Source organism: Numenius arquata, chromosome 8, assembly GCF_964106895.1.
Source record: "Numenius arquata chromosome 8, bNumArq3.hap1.1, whole genome shotgun sequence".
NCBI lineage: Eukaryota > Metazoa > Chordata > Aves > Charadriiformes > Scolopacidae > Numenius > Numenius arquata.
In genome coordinates this window covers 16,296,476-16,316,800 of record NC_133583.1, presented here as the reverse complement: position 1 = coordinate 16,316,800, position 20,325 = coordinate 16,296,476, and the positions used below count along the sequence as shown (strand labels likewise).

Below are 20,325 nucleotides of genomic sequence, written 5' to 3'. Positions count from 1 at the left end.
TTCAAATCACTGACAGCTTTTATTTAACCCTGCAACAAGCCCGATTATCCTCCTTTTTCTCCCTGCCCTGACTATCCTCCTCTTCCATCTTGCCCTGACTATTCTCCTCTTCATCCCTAACCCAATGATCCCCTTCTTCCTCCCTGCCTCAACTACCCTCATCCTCTTCCCTGCCACGTTCCCCCTGGCACGGCTTGCCCAGACATCCTCTGGCAGCATCCCCACCCATCCGGGGCTCTCTGAAGACAGGGCTGGCCCCTCTCCAAGGACAAGCATCTATGGATGCATCAATCATGACCTTACAAATGCCTGTTCATTCCTGACCCCTTTCACCCCTGGGAATGGACCAAGCTGATTTCCAACCATTTATTTCACAGCCAAATGCCAGCACCAGGCAGAATCCGCAGCAGACAGGAACCAACACTGACCCTCTCCCTGACGCTGGCAGCAAGGCCACCTTGAGAGCCCCCTCCATGCTGGCAGGATGCTGCACAAGCAAGACAGGGAAAAAAACATAGGTGAGCCATTTGGGGTTTATTTTTCCAGGAAACCCTGCAGGAGCTGCCTCTGCAAAGCCCCAGTTTACCCAGTGGTACCTCAGCAGCAGAAACATGAAGCCCAGAAGAAGCATCACCCGTCCCATCCCAATGCCTTCGAGCCTGAATTTCGGTGGAGTTCCTCCCCCAACTGAGGAGCCCCGTGCCGCAGGGACGCACAGGGACGCAGGCGGGCTTCCAAGGCGCATGGAACCCGGAGTTCCCACTCGCAGGCAGGTGAAACACTAACACACGCAGATCAAAACTGTATTAAATAAAAACAAGCTGGGCTGTTTTTAGCAGCAGAGCAGAGGCGGCTCATATCACTCCTGCTTTTTCAGCGACAACACAGACAAGAACCCTCCCCGCCACTCTGCCCCTTGCTCTACCAACCACCAGCCCATCAGCCAATCTTCAGCTTGGTTCGTTATTTTAAGTTACTGCAACACATACCAGAGAGGGGTATCTCCAAGATTCACAGGTTTTTTGGATGCATCCAGCTGGCCCTCCACCACTTAATGCAGATGGGGACAACTCAAAGGATCTTCGAGCAAAAAGACCTTCACTAAATTCATGAGGTCTCTAACCAGTCTAAAACCTCAGGGCTCCAGTCCAGGCTCCAAGACATCCCAAGCTGACTTCCTAAAGCCCACCCTGGGATTCCTAAAGAGTGGATCTGGGATGTAGCCTTTCCCTACAATTTGTCTAGGCTGCTCCAACTCCCCTTCAAATTACGCAGCCATAGTAGTGACTCCCCTAAAGCACAAACAATGCTCCCTCCATGCACACAAAATGTGGGAATCGTGGCTTTTTAAGGAATAAAAATGGACACCTGTATGAAGAGCAGGGTCCTGCACTGGCCCTTGAGCCAAATGATGCTTCACGCTCAAGGATTATTCTACAAGAGAGATGAGGATGCTCCACCCTGCCAGGGTGGGAAGCAGCTTTGTCTCCCTGAAGCCAGAAGAGCCCAGGCGCCCTGCAGCCAAAGCCAACAACCATGGACCAGGTCTGAAGTGGCCACACTGAAGTGGCCAGATGCTCACTGTCAATACCAATGCCTGCCTTGTTACGGACAGCTACAAGGATGCTTAATACTTGCCTCCTTCCCAATTCATCCAGGGTTTTCCCAAAAGGAAATGGAGGGCAACCAGAGCCTGGTAGTTCTAATTTATGCTTGTACAAATCAAGCTGGGAGCCAGGCTAGCGAGGGGGCCTCTGCTTCTGCGCTTCTTCCCGGAGCAACCCAGCTCCTGGCATGGCTGCTGCAGAGCTCAGCACCAGCAGCCAGGCTCAGGAGAGGACAACGTCCCCAAGAAGAAGCAGTCAGATGGCAGCTGGGAACGCTGTCCTGTCCAGGCTGGGACCAAAGGGATGAGGCTGCATAAAGACTTGAAAGGGCAGAGGCAATGAGGTGGGGAGCCAGAACAAGAGAAATGGATAACAGGATTATCCAAAGAAATGGATAAAGGGATCATCCAAAGGGGATGCAAGGGAGATCGCCCTTGTGATCATCCCAAATGAGATCAGGAGGCAGGCAAAGGCCAGGCAAGCGCAGGCAGAGGTGCAGCAAAGTGCAACCAAGAGGTGGGTGGCAGCACAGGGCAAAGAGGGCTTTGGATTATCCCAGCAGAGAGGAAGGCTGTGAGGCTGCTGCCAGGGAAAGGAACAACCCGGAGAGACTGGAGAGCAGAGTCCAAAGGCGCAGGCGTAAGCAGAGAGTGAATTAGCAAAGGCTCAACAACATGGCAAAACAACAGAGACGCTCAACAGGCAATAATAGAGTCTGCAGCTGAGGAGGAAGCCCCTCGCTAGCTGTGCCGTGAAGCCAACAGATGGAGCAGCAAGGTGGACGTGGAGTCTGCAAGGCAGAGCCCTCCAGTCAAATCAAATGCAGTCTCACACGGGCGGAGGAGCTCAGCAAGAGGCGAGCAGTGGGATGCTGATGGTGTCGGGGCCAGGCTTCTGGCTAGGAGAGTAAGTAGGGCAGGGAAGGGGACTCGTCCCTTCGCAAGGTCGTGCTGTGCCACCTCCCTTCTCAGCCTCCGCCGGGAGCTCACCCTTCCTGTGGCCGGCAAAGATGGAGGGAGCAGTGCGGTGCACAAGGTTAATTTCTATTCAGGACTGTCAAGCTACACATACACAGCAAAGGCCAATGGATCCAGAGCCCACCAGTTCAGTCCTGACACGCACAGCAGCTCCAGCATACTCCTGCTGTGTCGGACCCACTGCTTCCCATGATGCCAACTCCTTGGCCCATCCGAGGGCCGTGGTGGGGTGCTGCTCACCATCCTTTTGGGAACAAAGGTTTATCTAAAGGAAGACTCTTGCACTCCTCTTTCCCAGGTGAAATAACATCTTGCCCAATCTACCCCTGGGTTGTTTTTTCCAAATCACCCACCACCCCTGATTCGCTGTAGGACTTTCTCCAGGTTGGCCTCCTCACTCTAGGAATGGAGCATCCCCTGGCCCCAGGCATCAGAAAGGGCAACAAGGATTATGCACCGAAACAGCATTTCAGGAGACCTTCCCCAGTAGCAGGAGGTGGCACCTCACCAGCAGCACAAAGTTTCCTCTCCCAACTCATCTGTTAAGGAATAGACCCCATCGTCTGCCCATGGAATGGACTGGGCACGGCCTCCTGGCCAGAGGACGCCCCCACTTCCCCGGGCGGGCAGGAGAGCAGTCCCAGGGCTACGAGACACATGACAAGGTGGCCTGGAGGAGGAACAGATGGTGGGTGCAAACATATGGGGGCTTGTGCCCATCGATGGGGGCTGCTGCTTGCTGGGGCAGGGGGTGCACCAGCATCCCGCCGGCCAGCCAGAGCATCATCACACCCTCACTGCCACGAGCCTCCCCTCGCCCACGCCGCCGGCACTTGGGCCGCTCTGGTTAGTGCTGGCAAGTCAGCTGGCACTCGGCAGAGTGCAGGGGGACCCGCCAGCCCTGTCCCCACATGCCAGCACCTCCTGTCTGCTAAGGCAATATGACTCCCCCATGTCTTGCTTCCAGCTGGAGGCATCCACCCTCTCCTCGTCCTGGTGAAGGGGTCGGATGCTTCAGTCCCAGGGATTTTAAAGACAACAAAACCACGTGGAGCCGAAGGGCCCTAAAACCAGTTGCTAAAATTAGAGCTGAAACTGAGCCACCAGTGAGGACCGGAGGGAGCACGCTGTGTGCCACATCCTCCTCGCTTCCTCACACACTCCACGCTCGGTGTGTCATCCCTGCTTATCTTAGACCACGGGCGCTAGGTAGTGCAGAGCTGCTTTGCAATTCAGTTTGCACAGCACCCAGCAGCCGTCAGCACTCTCCCAGTTCAGCCAGGAAACAGACTTCTTGCTGGGCCATCCCGCCATCCCAGACCCAGACTGGGAATGTCCCTGCTTCCATTTCTCCTTGCCCAGACAGCAGCTTGGGGTTAAACACCGCTTCAGTCCCAAGTCCGAGCTGATAACAGAAAAAAAAAAAATAAAGGCACCTCTTGCTCCTCAGGTTTCCAACTTGGTTTCAATGTGCACTTGCAGCCCAGAAAGCCAAGCGTCTCCCAGGCTGCACTACAGTGTGGCCAGCAAGTTGAGGGAGGGGATGCTCCCCCTCTGCTCTGCTCTGTGAGACCCCACCAGAATCACTGCCTCCAGTTCTGAGGTCCCCAGCACAAGACAGTCGTGGACATGTCAGAGTGGGTCCAGAGGAGGCCACAGAAATGGTCCAAGGCCTGGAACACCTCTGCTATGGAGAAAGGCTGAGAGAGTTGGGGTTCTTCAGCCTAGAAAAGAGAAGGCTCCAGGGAGACCTTTCAATATATAAAGCGGGCTTGTAAGAAAGACGGAGAGAGACCTTTTACAGGGTCTGTAGTGACAGGACAAGGGGCAACTGTTTTAAACAGAAAGAGGGCAGGTTTAGATTGGACATAAGGAAGAAATGTTTTGCGATGGGGGTGGTGAGACACTGGACCAGGTTGCCCAGAGAAGCTGTGGATGTCCCATCCCTGAAGGTGCTCAAGGTCAGGTTGGATGTAGCTTTGAGCAATCTCATCTAGTGCAAGATGGCCCTGCTCACAGCAATGGGGTTGGACTGGGTGATCTTTGAAGGTCTCTTCCAGCCCAAACCCTTCTGTGACTGTGGTCCTCCCTGTCAAGATGCAGCCTGACCACAGGAGACAGGGATGGGTGCCTGGGGGTGCCTGCCGAGGGGCAGGAGTCAGGCAGGGGCTGGGGAGGAACCATCGGCCCAAGAGACGGTTTGGGCAGAAGGGAGTACAAGCTGCTGGAGGGATCATCAGGCAGATGTGCTTTACACCAGTAATACCTCAAGCATCAAGGACACCCCAACACCTCAGCTTGCAGCTCAAGCAGGGTGCAGGTAGAGCCGGCAGACCCTGCCTCCCGGCACGGCCGGCACCCAGTGCCAGCTCCAGCACACGGCACAGCCACGAACACCAGGCTGCCAAACAGCTGCTGCTTCCCAGCCCGGAGAAACTCACATTTCAGAGGTGGTGAGACTGCTCCCACGCATGTGCACTTTCCTTTCAAATCCTCCGGGCTGCGAGGTGTTTCAGAAACAGAAGGTGATATTATTGCAATCAAGAAAAGGCCGTTGCCGTAAGAACGAGCGGTAGAAAGCAGTCTCGCCAAAGGAGAGCAAATCCTCCAGGTAGCAAAATACAGCGCCTGGCAATTGGCACCTCCCGCGCCCATCAGCATCCCTCCCTGCCCTCCGCACTAGCATCCTTTCCCCCTTCCCTGCGGCAGGCCTCCGTCCTGCCTGCAACCAGGACACTGCCCTGCCGACGCAGCAGCACCGTGGATCCGGGACAGGCAGGTGAAAATCAGCCCCCGAGATCCTCTCCGCTGCGGTGAGAGGGAGCACATTTGGACCGTGGGAGCTGCGAAACGCCAGGCTCGATAGCTGGGAGAGTTTTTCATTTTCACCTTGGCGAAGGCAGCCCGCCATGCAATTTACACCTTGCCCGCCTGCCTGCGCTTCCCGGGGCCGCATCACCCAGCGGCTCCCGCCCCGGCAGAGCCACGGGAGCTGCAAAGCGGCAGCTGTCGGGCAGATCCGAGAGGCAAAGAACAAGTCCGGGTGAGTTGGTGACCACAGGAGGTCCCAGCGCCCCAAGAGGGTTGATGGGGACCAGGCACGGGCTCCCAGGTTGCTGCAGTAAGCTGCTATGAGAGTCATGAACACTTTTATCTTCCTCAGGATGGAGATTCCTTCCCATCCTCCAGCAAAAGGGAGTAAGCTCCAGCCCTGCCTTGCTGCTCCAGACCTCCTCTCCTTCCAGCACCCACTTGAGCTGTGAGAGAAATCCTGCAGCACATCCAGGAGCATCCCCCACTCTCAGAGATGAGCTGGGCAGCATGTCCCAGTGAGATAAAACCCTTCAGAAAGTAGCCACGGGTAGCCAGAGCCCCTGACGTGGGGAAAGGACAAGCCCTGGCCAAGGCTGCCAGCCCAGACACGCTCAGGTATGTTAGTTCGTGTGCTTCCAGGGACATATTTTACTGCCCCCAACTACGGGAATGTCACCTGCAGAATAAAGAGCAGATGGTCCAAACACACACAATTCATGGGGCTTGGGTCCCCCCCGGTGTCACAGTTATTTGATAGTAATTAGTCCTGGAGCAGGCAGTTTCAGAATTGAAGCAAACTTTTGGATTAAAAAGATTAATTAACCTAAAAACTCAGTGCTTTCCGTGTCCCCAGATTCTGCCTTGCTCCTGTACCCACCATGGGTAAGCAAAGCCAGCTGGGAAGTCAGTTCTCACCAGCTTCCCAGAGCTCCACTATATATTCTCACACTCTTCCTCCTACCCGACCCCAACTGCATCCCTTCCTCTCTTCCTCCTTCCCCATCACTGCCACACATAAGCTTTCTGGCTTTAATCACTCAGAAAGCTCAAACACAGGATTTTCACTAGAAGACAAGAAATCCACATAAATCCATATATTCTCTCCTCCCCTGAGGACCTAGTTCTGGGTTCCTGTCACCATCCCTAGGAACTCCATCGCTACAGGAGTGTGTGGGTCAACAGCCGCGCACGAAAGGAGGCGGATGAGACTGTGGGACAGGAGGACCACAGCTGGAGAGGGCTGCCTCTGCTTCAGTGTGTGGGTCTCCAGGGACCAACACTCTCTTTCCAACCCTCAGAGGATGCTTTTTCAGCATTAATCACAAAGCTGAAGGGGTTGATGCAATGATCTCTGCCATCACGGATGACTGGAGCGATGCTAAATCGCTTTGCCTGCTCTATTGCCTCGGTGAGGCTGCCACGAGCAGCAGCTGTGGCAATTTCTCTGCCTCTTGACAAGGCAGGGCCTTTCAGGAAAGGAATCATTGCTCAAGACATTCTCCTGCCCATCCCACCTTGGCCAGGCAGTCCACCACACTGCAGCCTCCCACCCAACACGGGGCATCACACAGGTAAAAAGAGCCTCTTTGAAACACAGGCCTTCATCAGGCTGCTCACAGGGAGAGTAATCCCTAACCTAGAGCACAACTTCTCCATGAGACACCCAAAACCAGGTTGTTTCTTGTGGCAAGAGATCTTCTCCCATGGCTAACTCACAGCTGAGAGCCTGGAGGGCTCCTCAACTAGGTGGACATTCCCAGCCCACCTTGATGGCTTTATCTCCTGGGCCACCACTCGCTTGAGTACTTGCCCTTCTGCAACAGGGACGTCCAGTGGACGCTTGTCCTTCCCAACCTTCTCACACACGTCCTCACTCATAACGGGTCCCGAGATGAAACCCTGGTGCATCAAAACCAAAGCAACAGAGATGAAGCAAGAGCAGGAGTGCCTGGTGCCCACAGCATGTGGGAGCTCTCTGTCTCCCAAGCCAAGGTCCAGGCCACCTCCCCCAAATCTCAGTCCTTTCTTCTTGTTCTTCAACTCCACAAGCCATGCTCCCAGGACTGCAGGCATCTCCAGCTGCTCTTCCACAACTTGTTTGTCACCAGGACAAACCCACGACATGTGTCACATTAATGCCCCCGGGAAGAAAATGGTGCAGTGGAATAAATACCCCCCGTCCCTTTCTACCTCCTTGAACAACCTTGTCTTTCTGCAACGCCCCCGGCTCCCAGGCTTCATGGAATATATTTCACGATGAGCTAAGCTCAGCCTCACACCATCCCTTCACAGCTGAGAAAGCTGAAAAGGGAAGCTGAAGAACCTAACCTTGCTGAACTTGCACAGATAAAGCCACCGGCAGCCCGAAGCTAAGCCAGGAGGCAACCGCCTGATTCCCAGACAAAATAGTCCTTCCCTTCCCATCGACAGGGATTTCATGTCAGAGTTATCGGCCTCATTTAGAAGGCAAGGAAGGCCACCAAAGAGGAAGATCGAGCAGGTTTCAGCCTGGTTTGCCAAGGAGAAATGGATAAGATGATCATGACGCCCATTAGCATGTCGTCAGTACAGCATTAGCAAATGTGATGGCAGAAAGCAAGTTTCCGGGACAGGAGGATCTTCCAAGCTATCAGCTAAGTGCAGCCAACAGTGGAGAAAGACCATTTGACCTCCTGCTCAGGGAGGCCCTGCCTCGGGTGACAGGGATCCCTCTTGGGGTCTCCACTGCAGGACACCTGCCCACAGGCCACCACTCATCTTCAGTTCACTGCTCCTCCTGCTCCTGCTTCGTCTTCCCTTGCCCTGGGGACAGACATCCCTACATTTTAAAAGCAAGCCAGAGTCCAGGACAAGCGCCTTTCTGAATTTTTATTAACAAACAAGAGACATTTCCACACAGACTTCCAGGAAAGTCTCCTTCAAACCCCTATGTCCAAGAGCTTGCACCTCTACCCCAAAAAATTGGCAATACTATGAGCCAAAAGGCAAAGAGCCAGCGACCCTGGCGAGCCCCAGCGTGGTGACAACTCCCGCTGGTGAGCTCGGCTAACGAAGCCCACAGAGCCTCCAGCCACCGCACGCCACCGGCGGTAACGATTCGCCCGAGGAAATCCCCAGCGCAAACAAACAGCGCTGGCGGGCAGAAAGCACAAGGCAGAGAGACAGGCTGGCTGCCTGCAGCGCGGGAGGAGGTGGAAAGGCAGGCAGAGGCAAGGAGGGGGTGAGGGAAGCAAACAAGCAGCACCGGCCAAAACTCATCAGGGACCTCAGGACAGATCTGGGCATCCTCCAGCCAGGACACCCCATTTCGGCGCCTGCAGGTGCTCACCGACCTCTCCAGTCACCCTCCCCAGAGCAGGCTTGGAGAGGTGAGGTGGGAGCCTGCCTTTCCTCTGCAGCCCTCTCCTCCTCCTCCTCCTCCTCCTCTTTGGCACAACGGGGATCCCAGCGCAGAGTCCCAGGGGGCTCATTACCTCGGTCGAGAGAGGAGAGTGCCTGCTGAGCTCGCTGCCGTGGTGTGCGGGGAGGCAATGGCTGGCGGTGCCGGCGGGGACACAAGCCGAGCGCCTCCAAAGCCAGTCTCTTCTTTCTGCTGGCAACGGAGGCAGCAGGGGAGGGGAGCAGCTGCTTTCAGCGACCTTTGCAGTCTGGCGACTGCTCCTCCGCCAGCACAGGATTGTGAGTTTGACTGCGCAGATCAATCAGGAGACGAAATCGAAGCGAGTTAGGCGAGGACGGAGCCCAGCCTGACTCTGCCCTTCCACAGGCCTGCAGCTTTCCAGGTCCCATACTCTCCCAGAGGTGCTGCATGATCCAGGAAAGCTCCAGGTACACACTGTGCTGCTCAGCTTTCCAGGTCTTTCCTGCTGGGGAGCCACCTCCCCATCTCCACCACTGCTCCGCTCTCCCCAAACCATCTGCAGCCCTGTGTAACTTCACCAATGGCACATCAGCCAACGTCGCAGCCAGCAGAGCTGCCCTGGATCCCCATCAGTGCCCCCTAAGACCCAGAGGACACCCCTCCTCTTCCCAGTGCCATAGTGCCCTCCCTCAAGCTCTGGGTACCTGGAGGACAGGGAGGACTTTGGGGAAGCACCTCTGCACCTCTGTCCCTATCCACCCTTCCCCAAGCAGCTGCAGCTCATCACGGCAGGGAGCAGAGTCTGCCCTGTGCCACTGCAGCCCCGTCCCAGGAAGGCTGGAGGGGTTTGGACGCTGGCCCTGTGCCCCACAGCACAGCATAAAGCCAGAGCTGAGCCGATGCTATGAGTTCCATAGTAGCTCCCACTGGGAGACACAGCTTTGCAGGGGAACTGGTGGGCAAGGGCTTCGCAGGGAGGCAGGAACTGAGCAAAGATGGGACAAGTGAATGTGGCACCTAGAGATGCACATCAGAGAAGAGCCCACAGCATCGGGCACCTCCTGCAGCCATAGCAGCTGCTTCTGCTTTACTCATCTCCTGAACTGCTCGGCAGAGAAGTACCGGAGCAAGTCTTTCTCTGACACTGACCTCTTGATGAGCTTTTGCCAACTCACGATCTGGTTACTGTACCGCTGGGTGGACGTTACCTCAAGCTGTGAATCCGCACAGCATGAAGAGAAGAGCAGCTGGCCACAGCAGATGATAGATATCTACCTTTCTGCATGTCAAGGAGCTGCCATCAGCTCCCGGCAGAAATAAAACCCAGAGGAGCAGCTGAGAGGAACCAGCCATCCAGTGGCAGGGAGAAAACACCGGTGTCCACAGTGGGAATGAGGCCACGGTTTCCTTCCCTCCATCTGCCCCATCCCTGGAAGTGTTTAAGGCCAGGCTGGATGGGGCTTTGAGCAACCTGATCTAATGGAGATGTCCCTGCCCATGGCAGGGGGATTGGAACTTGATGATCTTTAAGGTCCCTTCCAACTCTAACCATTCTATGATTCTAGGTTCTATGATCTTCCCCAGGGTGCCCTACAACCCCACGGAGGGGAACACAGCCTGGCAGCAAATGCATGAAGCTGGCAGGCAGCTGCGGACAGGTCTGCTCTGTGAACAGCCACAGCACATCCCCTTCATCCCCACAGGGCCAGGACACCCCTTCGGGTTTCATCTGAAAGGCAACAGCCCCCAGCACTGCGCTGGGACAGGGACTCCCAGACCGGCCACTCTCCCAGCTGCCTTAGCCTTCAAGCAGCACTTCTGCCTTAGGATCCACCCCGCAGAACTGCAAAAATAAAGGAAATGGACACTTTAAACAGCTTTAACTATACAAGATCTTTCGGTTGGTGGTGTGTGGAAGGCGGGGGGGGCAGAAGCAGAAGTTTCCAGGGGTCCTGTGATGCGAACGTGTGCCCATCCACAAGTTATCCCTGTGGTAAGCAGTCAGTCAGGGATGCAGAGCAGATACTAACCTGCTCTCCTGCTGCACTCGGCTCCGTCACCCCCCTTCATCCCTGCAGGGCTGTTATAATTCCTCACATTAGCAGAAGATGAACAGGTAAAACCATCCATCTGCAGAGCGAGCACCCGGCGGTCATCATACAAGCCTCCAAAAAAAGAATCACCCCAATTACTCCGCAGCACCAGAAACTCCCAGGCATCCTTCCGCTCCCTCAGACCCTTTGAAATGTAAAGCCATACCGTCCGTGTCATTTAATTTGGAGCTCAGCCTCAGACCGGCAGAGCCTCGTTGAGCTTTAGGAGGAACGCAGCCATGCAAAATGTCGATGTGCAAAATCCAGATGTCAGTGGCCTGGAAGACAAGCACACCCCAAGCCCCACCAGTGACTCCATTTCGCGGCCCCAGTGCCTCTGTTTTGCCATCCCAGTGCCAGAGGAGGCTGGCTGTGAATCCCTGCCCTCTCCTGGTTCTCTTGGAAGGGCTGGCAGCCAGCACCCCTCGGACACTGCCTGGGTGCAAGCTGGAGCAGAGCTCAGGCTCTCTGCTGCAGCTGGGCTGCTCTCACATCCTGAAAGCCTCCAAAAGCCTTCCTAAGCTCCCCCTCTGCTCACAGGCCAGAAGATCCATGTTTCGAACCCCTTTAAGGGGTGAGCTTTGGAGAAAGTGGACATGGCAGCCATGGGAATCTGATCCTGTCCCAAAATCTCTACCTAGGCTCTGTTCCAAGTCAGCACAGAAACCTCTTTCTAGTTTCCCTCTGCTACCCAGGAGAGGTGGCTCTCCATCATCATCTCCCATCTTAGATAGGTTTGTTCCTCTCTTCTGTGCTGGAGACATCTTTTTTGCATTACAGCCCCAGCCCTCCTACCAGCCCTGGCAGGGCAGAGGCACCCTACCTGAGGGAGAACATCCAGCAGAAATGCATCTGCTCAAGCCAGGCATGAGCCTCCACCTCCTCACGTTCACCGCAGCATCAAGGAGCCCAGGAAAGGCAAACCTTGAGTGGGTTGGGGACAAAGAAATGGGATGCTGCCTTGGCACACCCAGAGGCACTGGTTCCATCAGGTGCTGATCTACTCTTGAGGGTAACAGGTACCTTCGGTCTCTCACCAATGACAGATATTGTAGAAGAGGTCCTGAGAGAAGTCAGCTCAAGGGTGACCGAGAACAAGCACTGACTCATCCCTGAGCCAGTCCCCAGGGAGCCGCTGCCTCCTCTGCCCGCTGTGCTCTGACAGAGGGAGAACAAATGCCTTTTCTCGCTCCTATGAGACTGGGCAAGGAGGAGAGGTGCCTGCTGGCCACAAAGGCGAAGAGGATCGCCACAGCTTGCCGCTCGCCCAGGATGGAGCAGGGGAAGCAGCGCAGGACGCCTGGACATCCCTGCCAGGCTGCAGACCTCCATCAGCTGCATTGGGAGAGTTCTAATCTGGATTCATCCCTGCCAGCTCCACACATGGGTGCCGGAGTTACAGACTGCCAACGTTTCTATTAAAGGCTGATTTTCCTCAGTTTGGCTGAAGCAGAGAGGCTGGAATAAGCTGCCACATGCTGGAAAAGAAATGGGACAAAAGGAGTCCTGGAGCTGAGGGGTCCCAGGCACTCTCCAAAAGCCTGCAAGCCAAGAATTAAGCACAGCTGGACCTTCCTCTTTCAAGGAGCTCACAGACCAGCCTGCAAGCTGCTCCGGAGCCCTGCAACGGCAGAGGCAGCTGGAGACGACAAAGAGGAACCCAGTCCTGGCAAATCCAGAGGAGTTCAAGAGGGCCAGAATTTGGCAGCGCGATTTTCCGCAGCCTGTTGGGACAACTTGAGTTCAGCACCAGGTGTTTGCTCCTCAAAGCAGGATGGGATGTACTGGTTGTCTGCACCGAACCATTGCACCTCTCCATACCCCACTGTGAGTCCCTACAGGTGCAGGCACAGCAACAGCCACCAGGAAACAGCCTAAACAGAGGAAAAGCACATGCTGAGCCCGCGAAAACCTTCCCAAGATGTGATCAGCTCCACAGACCACCACTCCTACCGCCGTGACAAGGACTGGCAGCTCGGGACACCTCCAGCCTGCTGCCTCTGCCCGAGGCCACCAGCGCACAGCAGCTTCAACTCCAACAACATCCGAAGGGCAGCAGCTGCCACAGGCAGGCAGAGACGACAGGGTTAGATACGTATTTATAGCCCTACCAAAAGAAGAGACCCTGGGGGACTTTCTGAGTGACCCTCTTCTTCGGAGCAAACAGCGGGGCTTGGCCTGGCCATCGGTGCTCCAGCCACCGACGCAGCCCCAAAGCCAGCGCCTCGTCTACAGCACATAAGCTCTCGGCACGGGAAGGAACGGGAAGCGATTTTGTTCTTTCATCCCTGTGATCCGATCACCACCCAGCCTCGCCACTCATCCATCCATATTTTGACTCGATGCAGATGAGAAATGTTTTCTTCCTCCTGCCCTCCCCGAAGCGGGGCCTTTCCTACATTTTATCCCTAACTAGCACCGAAAAAGTGCAAGTTAGTCATAGAACAATGGTCCCTTTTCTGGAGGTAAAAATGCCACTGCTTTCAAATGTATTATCTCCCTGCTCCACAGGTTTCAAAGTGGGAGCTTCACACGCAGGGAAACTGGGCCAACAGCATTTGCTGGAAAAGAGCAGTATTTCTAAGAAGCTGTTTCGCATTTGATCGGGTTCATTTTGCTGTTTCTCAAGCCTGGCACAGCTGGCAAGGTCTGGCTCAGAGGGCTACGGATAAGAACCAGCCCAGAAAAAACTCATTAGGACCCTGCTAAAATAATTGTAGAGAGGCAGATCAGTCTCATCCTCAAATTAATTGACTAGCTGGCAAGGAGGGGAGACCCCAAGGTTTGGGACGGTGTCACTGCTTGAGAGTGCTGGACCCATTTCCAAACGCCTGACAAAGAAAACCTTCTGAGCCAACTGCATCCTCTGGGATTCTCTATAAATACATCCGTGGAGAGCACACGTACAGACTGAGTCGATAAAGAGATCTGACAGAAAAGCACTGTAGTATTTTACTCTCCCTCCTTGCCCAAGGCAAACCATTTCGGTTCTTTCTCTCCCTTGGACAGCCGTACGAAATATCCCCGGCTTCCTCCGTGATCATTAATCCTCGCTGAAAAGGCGAGGGGGGAGCAAAGCTTTGTGTCTGAGCGGATTCATCTCTGTGACAATTTTGCAAGGCTGGGTAAGTCGTTACGAGGCTGCGAGCCCCAGCTTTCCATCAGCGGCAGCTGGGAGAGCGAGGTGGCTTCTCGCTCCCTCCCCGGTTGAGAATGCCCCCCAGCAGGACCACCAGCTGGCAGGCAGCACTGGGCCAGGCTTTCGGCCATCGGGCCACCAGGGATGCCCCCAGGGTTTGGCATACATGGGAAGATAGGTACTTGAAGTTCGCTCTCTTTCCAAGAGCTGCCTTTGGAAATGCTCCTGGAAAAGGAGCTGGGATAGCATTCGGATCAAAATGCTGGACATCACAGGAAAGCACCCACGGTGGCAGAGACCCGGGGCTGAGCTGCCAGCTGGAACAACCTCCCCAGGGATGCAGTGGAGTCCCCATCGCTGGAGGCTTTCAAGATGCATTTAGGTGCTAGATAACCTCATCCAGGCTCCCTTTCCCATGAAAGGTTGGACCAGATGATCTTTTGCGGTCCCTTCCAACGTGGTCTGTTCCTGTTCTGTGATCAATCAGAACTGGGGAGGCCACGGTGGCCAGGAGCCTGCGTCCCACACCATCCGCTTCCCCAGGACCAGGACTCCTCTGCCTGCTGCCGGGGCAGACGCTTGCACAGAGTCAACGAGAAGCTGAGGGGAAAACCGGGTGATTTCACACAAGAGACAAGCTGCAGAGGCAGGGAAGGAGCCTTTGTTAACTACCGGAGCCCAAAGCTGGCCAGAAAACCTCTTTTCTGCTCAAAGCAGCGGTGCCGCCAGAGCTGCGGTTTTACACCTGCCCCCGTGCAGCCGAACAGCGGAGCCAAAACAGAGTGAAGAGGAAAGGCGCTTGCGAGCACGAGGCGGCAGAGCAGCAGGTACGGTGCCGGCACACACGCCGAACGGCACACGCTGGCCGTGCCGGCTCCGTCAGGGCAGCGCCCGGCACCGAACATGAAGCCCGGCCAGCGCTAAAGCCACCGCTCGCCCGCAAGGACCAGGGGAAAAACTGACAGCAGATGAGTAGTGGCCCGGGGCTGCCAAATTCCTCTGGAGAAGTGGGAAAGCGGGGATGCCTGCTGCGAGTGGCAGGAGACGTGACGCAGAGCCCCGGATCCCCATATGTTCCATTAGCGGCGCAGGAGGAGCGCGTTTCCCTGCAGACACAGGTTAAACGGACCCGCTTCGCCCCACCGGCCGACCCCGAGCTGGGTGCCAAGGTCCCCACAGCGTTAAACGACATTGCCCACCAAAAACCCCTTCCACCTGGCTCCGCTCCCAGCCTGACCCCCTGGGCGTCCTGCCCTCCCCTGCCCAGCGCTGAAGGCGAGGTCACTCACAGGACTGAAACTTCTTCGGAGGGTTTTGTCATTTGGAATATTTAATAAATAAAAGTCCCCAGGAATGCGCCAGCTGATGTGATGTGACATGCAGCTGGGGGTTGCCAATCAGCAGCGAGCAGGCGGCCTCGCTGGAGAGGGACCGCTGAAAACCAGCTGTCAGTGCAGGTCAGCAGGAGATGAACGTGCCCGCAAAGGCACCAAGCCCATGCAGAGACACCTCGGGGTTCCTCTCTGGTTCCCGCAGTTGCATGTCACCGTCTGGAGAGGCTGGGGGTGGAACATTGCAGTGTCCACCCCTTGCCTGCTCCTCCTGCCCAGCCCAAGCCAGGAGCTCCACTGGCTGCTAGCAGAGAGGACATGCCAGCCAAGGGTGTCCTCCAACACGGCTGGCCAAGCTACTCCAGACCTCATCCTCAACATCATGCAGGCTGGTAGGGAACCAGGGGTGGGTAGGGAGAGACCTGTAGCTTGCTGGAACCCCCATCCTTATACTGTCTTTCCCAAAAATAAGATAAGGCCAAAATCTCACCTACTTACATCACCTCTTTTACCAGCAGCAGAAACAGGGTGTGTAAAGCCTAGTGAGATGAGAGAGAACGATTTAACTCCACACACACTCACCACAGGCCCACCAGCCCCCAGGCAACCAGAAACACTTGTCCAAAGCCATCTCTGATGTTGTGCTCTTCTGCTCTCCCTCCTTTTTGTCCTGTGGCCATGAGCAGTGGTGGAAGACCTCAGCAGCACATGGCAAGTTGGATTAGACATCTCCTGTGCCTCCTTTGGGGGAGCAGACTACAAACATCCAACACATCCCCAAGCCCAATGGGGTTCCTAAAGGAGAAGAGAGAATCAATCCACTACGTAGCGCTCGTGGATATGAGTGACAGACGACGAAGACAACACCGTTGAGGGCTTGGTCACAGGATAAACCAAGCCAGAGCAGCATTTGAGTTGAGTTTTGTTTCTAAGGCGGGAAAATAAGTAGTATGGGTCTTGTTTCTTCTTCTTCATTTCCAAACCCTGCTGCTAGCTGGCTACCACCAGTGGGGCCAAACCAGTGGGGTGGCTTGTCATCAATTTCCCACTCTGAGTTAAACCATAAAGCTGAGGTCAAAAAAAAAAGACAAAAGCAAAAAAAAAAATCTGGAAAGGAAAACTCACCCTTCACCAGCAGTCTGTCTGCACTGTCCACCCCAAGCGTCCACACCTCCCCGGGGTTTCCCATCATCAGCCACCTCCCCACCCCAACAAAGTACCATCCACTGGAGATGTTACTGCTCTGTGGCTACACCCACACCGGAGGTCTCCAAGGGACAACCGCTGCTGCAGCCCATAGGTACACAACCGGTGGGCACTGGATACCACTGAGGTCCACCTGCAGCGCGCAATCCACACGTGACCCAACTTACAGCCCAGCTTGGTACTCGTGCAGACACGTGCAAGGGCTCCCAAAACACTTCCCCCAGAGTCCATATCCTTAGTCCAAGCCCCTGCCAGCCCAGGGCCCAGCAGCCTGTCATGCTGTCAGCTCTGGTCTCATCTCTGCCATCAATGTGAGTTAGGCACGTCAAATCCTCTATGACTCTCAAGGGCTTTTTTTCTTCCCTGTTTTTATTTGATGCATGAGGATAGCTTAACAGCAGCATCAGACAACCTCCTGTCTTCCTGGAAACTCTACAGATCACATGGGCTTAAACTGAAGGTCATCCCACCTAGCCAGGCAGTCGAGGCACCACCTCTCTCCCCAGCAGCCCAAACCTCTCTCAAGGCATCCAACAAACTGATCCCCATGGTCACCTTGGGGCGGGTGAAAAGAGCAGGAAAAGGGAAGGAGGAGGATGGAGAGCTCCATCTCCCAGAAAGTCACAGGCATATTCTAGAGGGTGACCCATGATGCAAGGAGGAAGGTGGTCATCTGAATGAGTCCTTCCAGGCCCACGTGATGAGACATTGAGGGCAGCAAAGTCCCAGATTGGTGGTGATAAGTTCTGGATAAAGGTATCCCGCTCCCTGTTCTCCCTGGGGAGATGGATATCCTCAGGCAGTGGTCTTCAGCACATGGTCCCCAGAGGCCACAGGAGACCAAAGGGGTTCATGAGGACAGGCAAAGCTATGGTTGAGGAACAGCGCCAGCAGAGAGGGCTGGGCATCTGCAGTACTTCCTAGACCCCCGGAGGAAAACCTCGTGCTGGAGCTGATCAGCTGGAGCTGCTGCTGTGTTTGAGGCTCACACACACACAGGCTGCAGCCTGGACCGCTCGCACACGGCAAGCTGGTATTTAAAAATGCTTCATTCACAGAGCCCAAAATAAACAAACCAAATCAGCCAGGAGAAAGAATTTAAGTGGGAAAACATCCCAATAATTGAGCCCTCTTTGCAAATGTTTTACCAGCTGCCGACCCCAGACCCCCAACACGGCCAAGCAATAAGATCACTCCATGGGTTCGCCTTTAAAACACAAACTGTCTGGGATGGGAACACAGCTCCACAGACCGTCGTTTATAACAACTGGGAGAAAAGCGACATCAACAGACCAGAGCAAAGGCAGCAGCCGCGGCAGCGCGGCCAGGGGAGCAGGGGGGGAAAGACGAGGTGCGGCCATACTCACAAGGGCACTGGGCACCCAGGATCAGCTGCCAAAAAGGACCACGTGTAGGTTCCTAGTCCCCTACATACAGAAAGCCATTCACATTAAGAAGCCGTTCTGGGCACTGGGTAGCGGAGGAGAATCTGAAGGATGGCACAGATCCCGGACACGTCAGCCGGGGGACACCTCGGTGGCACCATGGAGAAGGCAGAAGCATTCAGCGAGTATTTCGGCAATGGATTTAGGACAAAGCCAGACAACACGGACAGAGGATGTGGGTGAAATGTTTGCTCTTCCACGGGAAGATATAACATATGGCTCCCAGGTCCAGATAACATACATTTAATACACGCTGAAGTCCCAGCTGACAAGCTGTCTGCGTGTCAAAGGGTGATCTCTGGCCAGCTGGAGATGCTACAAAGTCCCAGGAGAGACAGCAGCCTGTACCTGCCAACGTTCAAATGGGCAAATAGCTGACTTGGGCAAGCACAGGCTGGTCAGGCAAAGATTGAGCCACAGCAAAATAAATGGATGGCTGAACCGGACCAGATCACCAGGAAGCAAAGGAGACCGGCATAATTAATGCCAGCCAGCACACGCTTACAGCTGTCAGATCCTGTTGGCAAACGCGATTTATTTTTTATGGGGATTGCAGGCCTGACTGATAAACGAACCAGCGCTCATGCCATTCATTCTACAAGACTTGGTACCATTCCTCATTTTTAATCAAGAAACTACAACTCCATCAAAGGACAGTGACACGTGTTTGAAGTCACTGTTGGCTGGCTCAGAACAAACCCATGACAGGGGCATCTGCAGCAGGGGACAAGATCTTCAGCAGAGATCTGTGCACCACGGCAATAAGACCATTGCTGAAATAAAGCATCCATTTGTGCTACTGAACTTCCTAACCTGAAAACAGGTCCTAAAAAGGATCCAGGAATTAAGATTGGAAAATATGGAAAATACTGGAAAACACAGCAGAGGAAGACTTTACAAACCCCATACATTTAGCTTATCAAAGAGAGAGGCAAGAGATGACTGTGCCCTAACCAGCCATAGCTGACAAGCAGAGCAAAGCTCACTCCAAGCTCGTGGCCAAAGGAATAATGCATTTCCCTGGCTGTAAACGGGAGCAAGTCATGTCTTTCTAGCACCTTACGGAGCACTCAGCTCCTCATAGATGGCCAAGGTGCAGACGAGCATGACAGCCCATGCCAGGCAGAATCCAGCCTGATAACCTCCCAAATCCTTCCTGGCATCACAGAGCCTATGCCGGCTGCTGCTGCTCAAGATGTGCACTGTAAAGCAAGGATTCACACGCCCATGGAGGTGGGAAGTGTCCTCGTACAGAGCCCAGGGGAAGGAAAAGAGCTGGGTTTTTTGGTGAAAGTTGGAGGATGCCTTTTCAAGATCAGCTAGAGATTAAACCCCAGTTTTCCAAGTTAGGCCAAGTCAGAGTTTGGAGCCAGCCAGCTCACACTCTGGCTCAGAGCAGGCAGCCAGGACGATGCTGGCATTGCTCTCCTCCTTCATCACTCCACTTGCACATCCTCATCCTCCTCAGCTAGAGAGAGCACAAAACTGACCCAAACCCCACAGAAAGAGGCCAGGTTGAGCCGGTCACTTCTAGGGCTGCAGTGGGAGAGACCTTCCAGCTCTACCTCGGATGTCATTAGCTACCTCTCCAACTCCCAGAGGAGCCCTGGGGCTGGGAGATCCAAGCCCACCCACCTGGCAGTGCCCGTTAGATTCCAGCACGGATCTGCAGAGAGATGCAGGCACACGCAGCCCACCGGAGAGAACTCGCTACACCCAAGCCAGAATAAATGCTCCTTGAAATGGCAGGAGGTTACAGAGGAACAACCTGCTCCCAGAGCTGTTAGAAAGGGTCCCTGCCAGGGAGGAGCTTTGCAGGAACTCTTCCTTTGGGGTCAGGACTGATGGGTCTGACCAGCAGCTGTGCTATGGAGCAGGAGTGGTCACCCCAGGAAAGTGGGACATACCTGCCTGGCAGGAGGAAGGGGCATTGGCAGGAGCTATTAGGGAAGAAATGCTTTCTAGGGACACTAAATAACCCCAGCCTATGCCATAAATAACCCACACAGAACAACAAGCCAGCAGGCTCTCCTGGGCTTCTCCAAAGGCAATTCTAGCCAGCAAGTCGCTGCTGCTGCCAGCCTGCCATCCCAGGGGAGGGATGTCCTCTTACCTACCCGGGATGGCTGCAGCCATTTTCCCACAGTTCCCAAAAGAGTCATGGAAATGCCGGCTTCTGAGCCCCAGGACAGCCAGGGGAGCGAGGAGGCTCACTGCACGGGCAGCCTGACCACAGCATCTCCTGCTCCATGCCAGTCCATCTCCCTTCTATCTTTAAGGAAAGGAGACTCTGCCATTCTATATATTTTTTTAATAATTGTTATCAATTTTATTTTTAATCTTCTGAACCAG

The 20,325-nt window shown here is 54.8% G+C and overlaps 1 protein-coding gene across 1 annotated transcript in view; it reads right to left on the bottom strand.

Moving 5' to 3' along the window:
• The window catches only part of TEX264 (testis expressed 264, ER-phagy receptor), a 41,408-nt gene that overhangs the window by 9,323 nt on the left and 11,760 nt on the right, over positions 1–20,325 (bottom strand). The window lies entirely within an intron of this gene.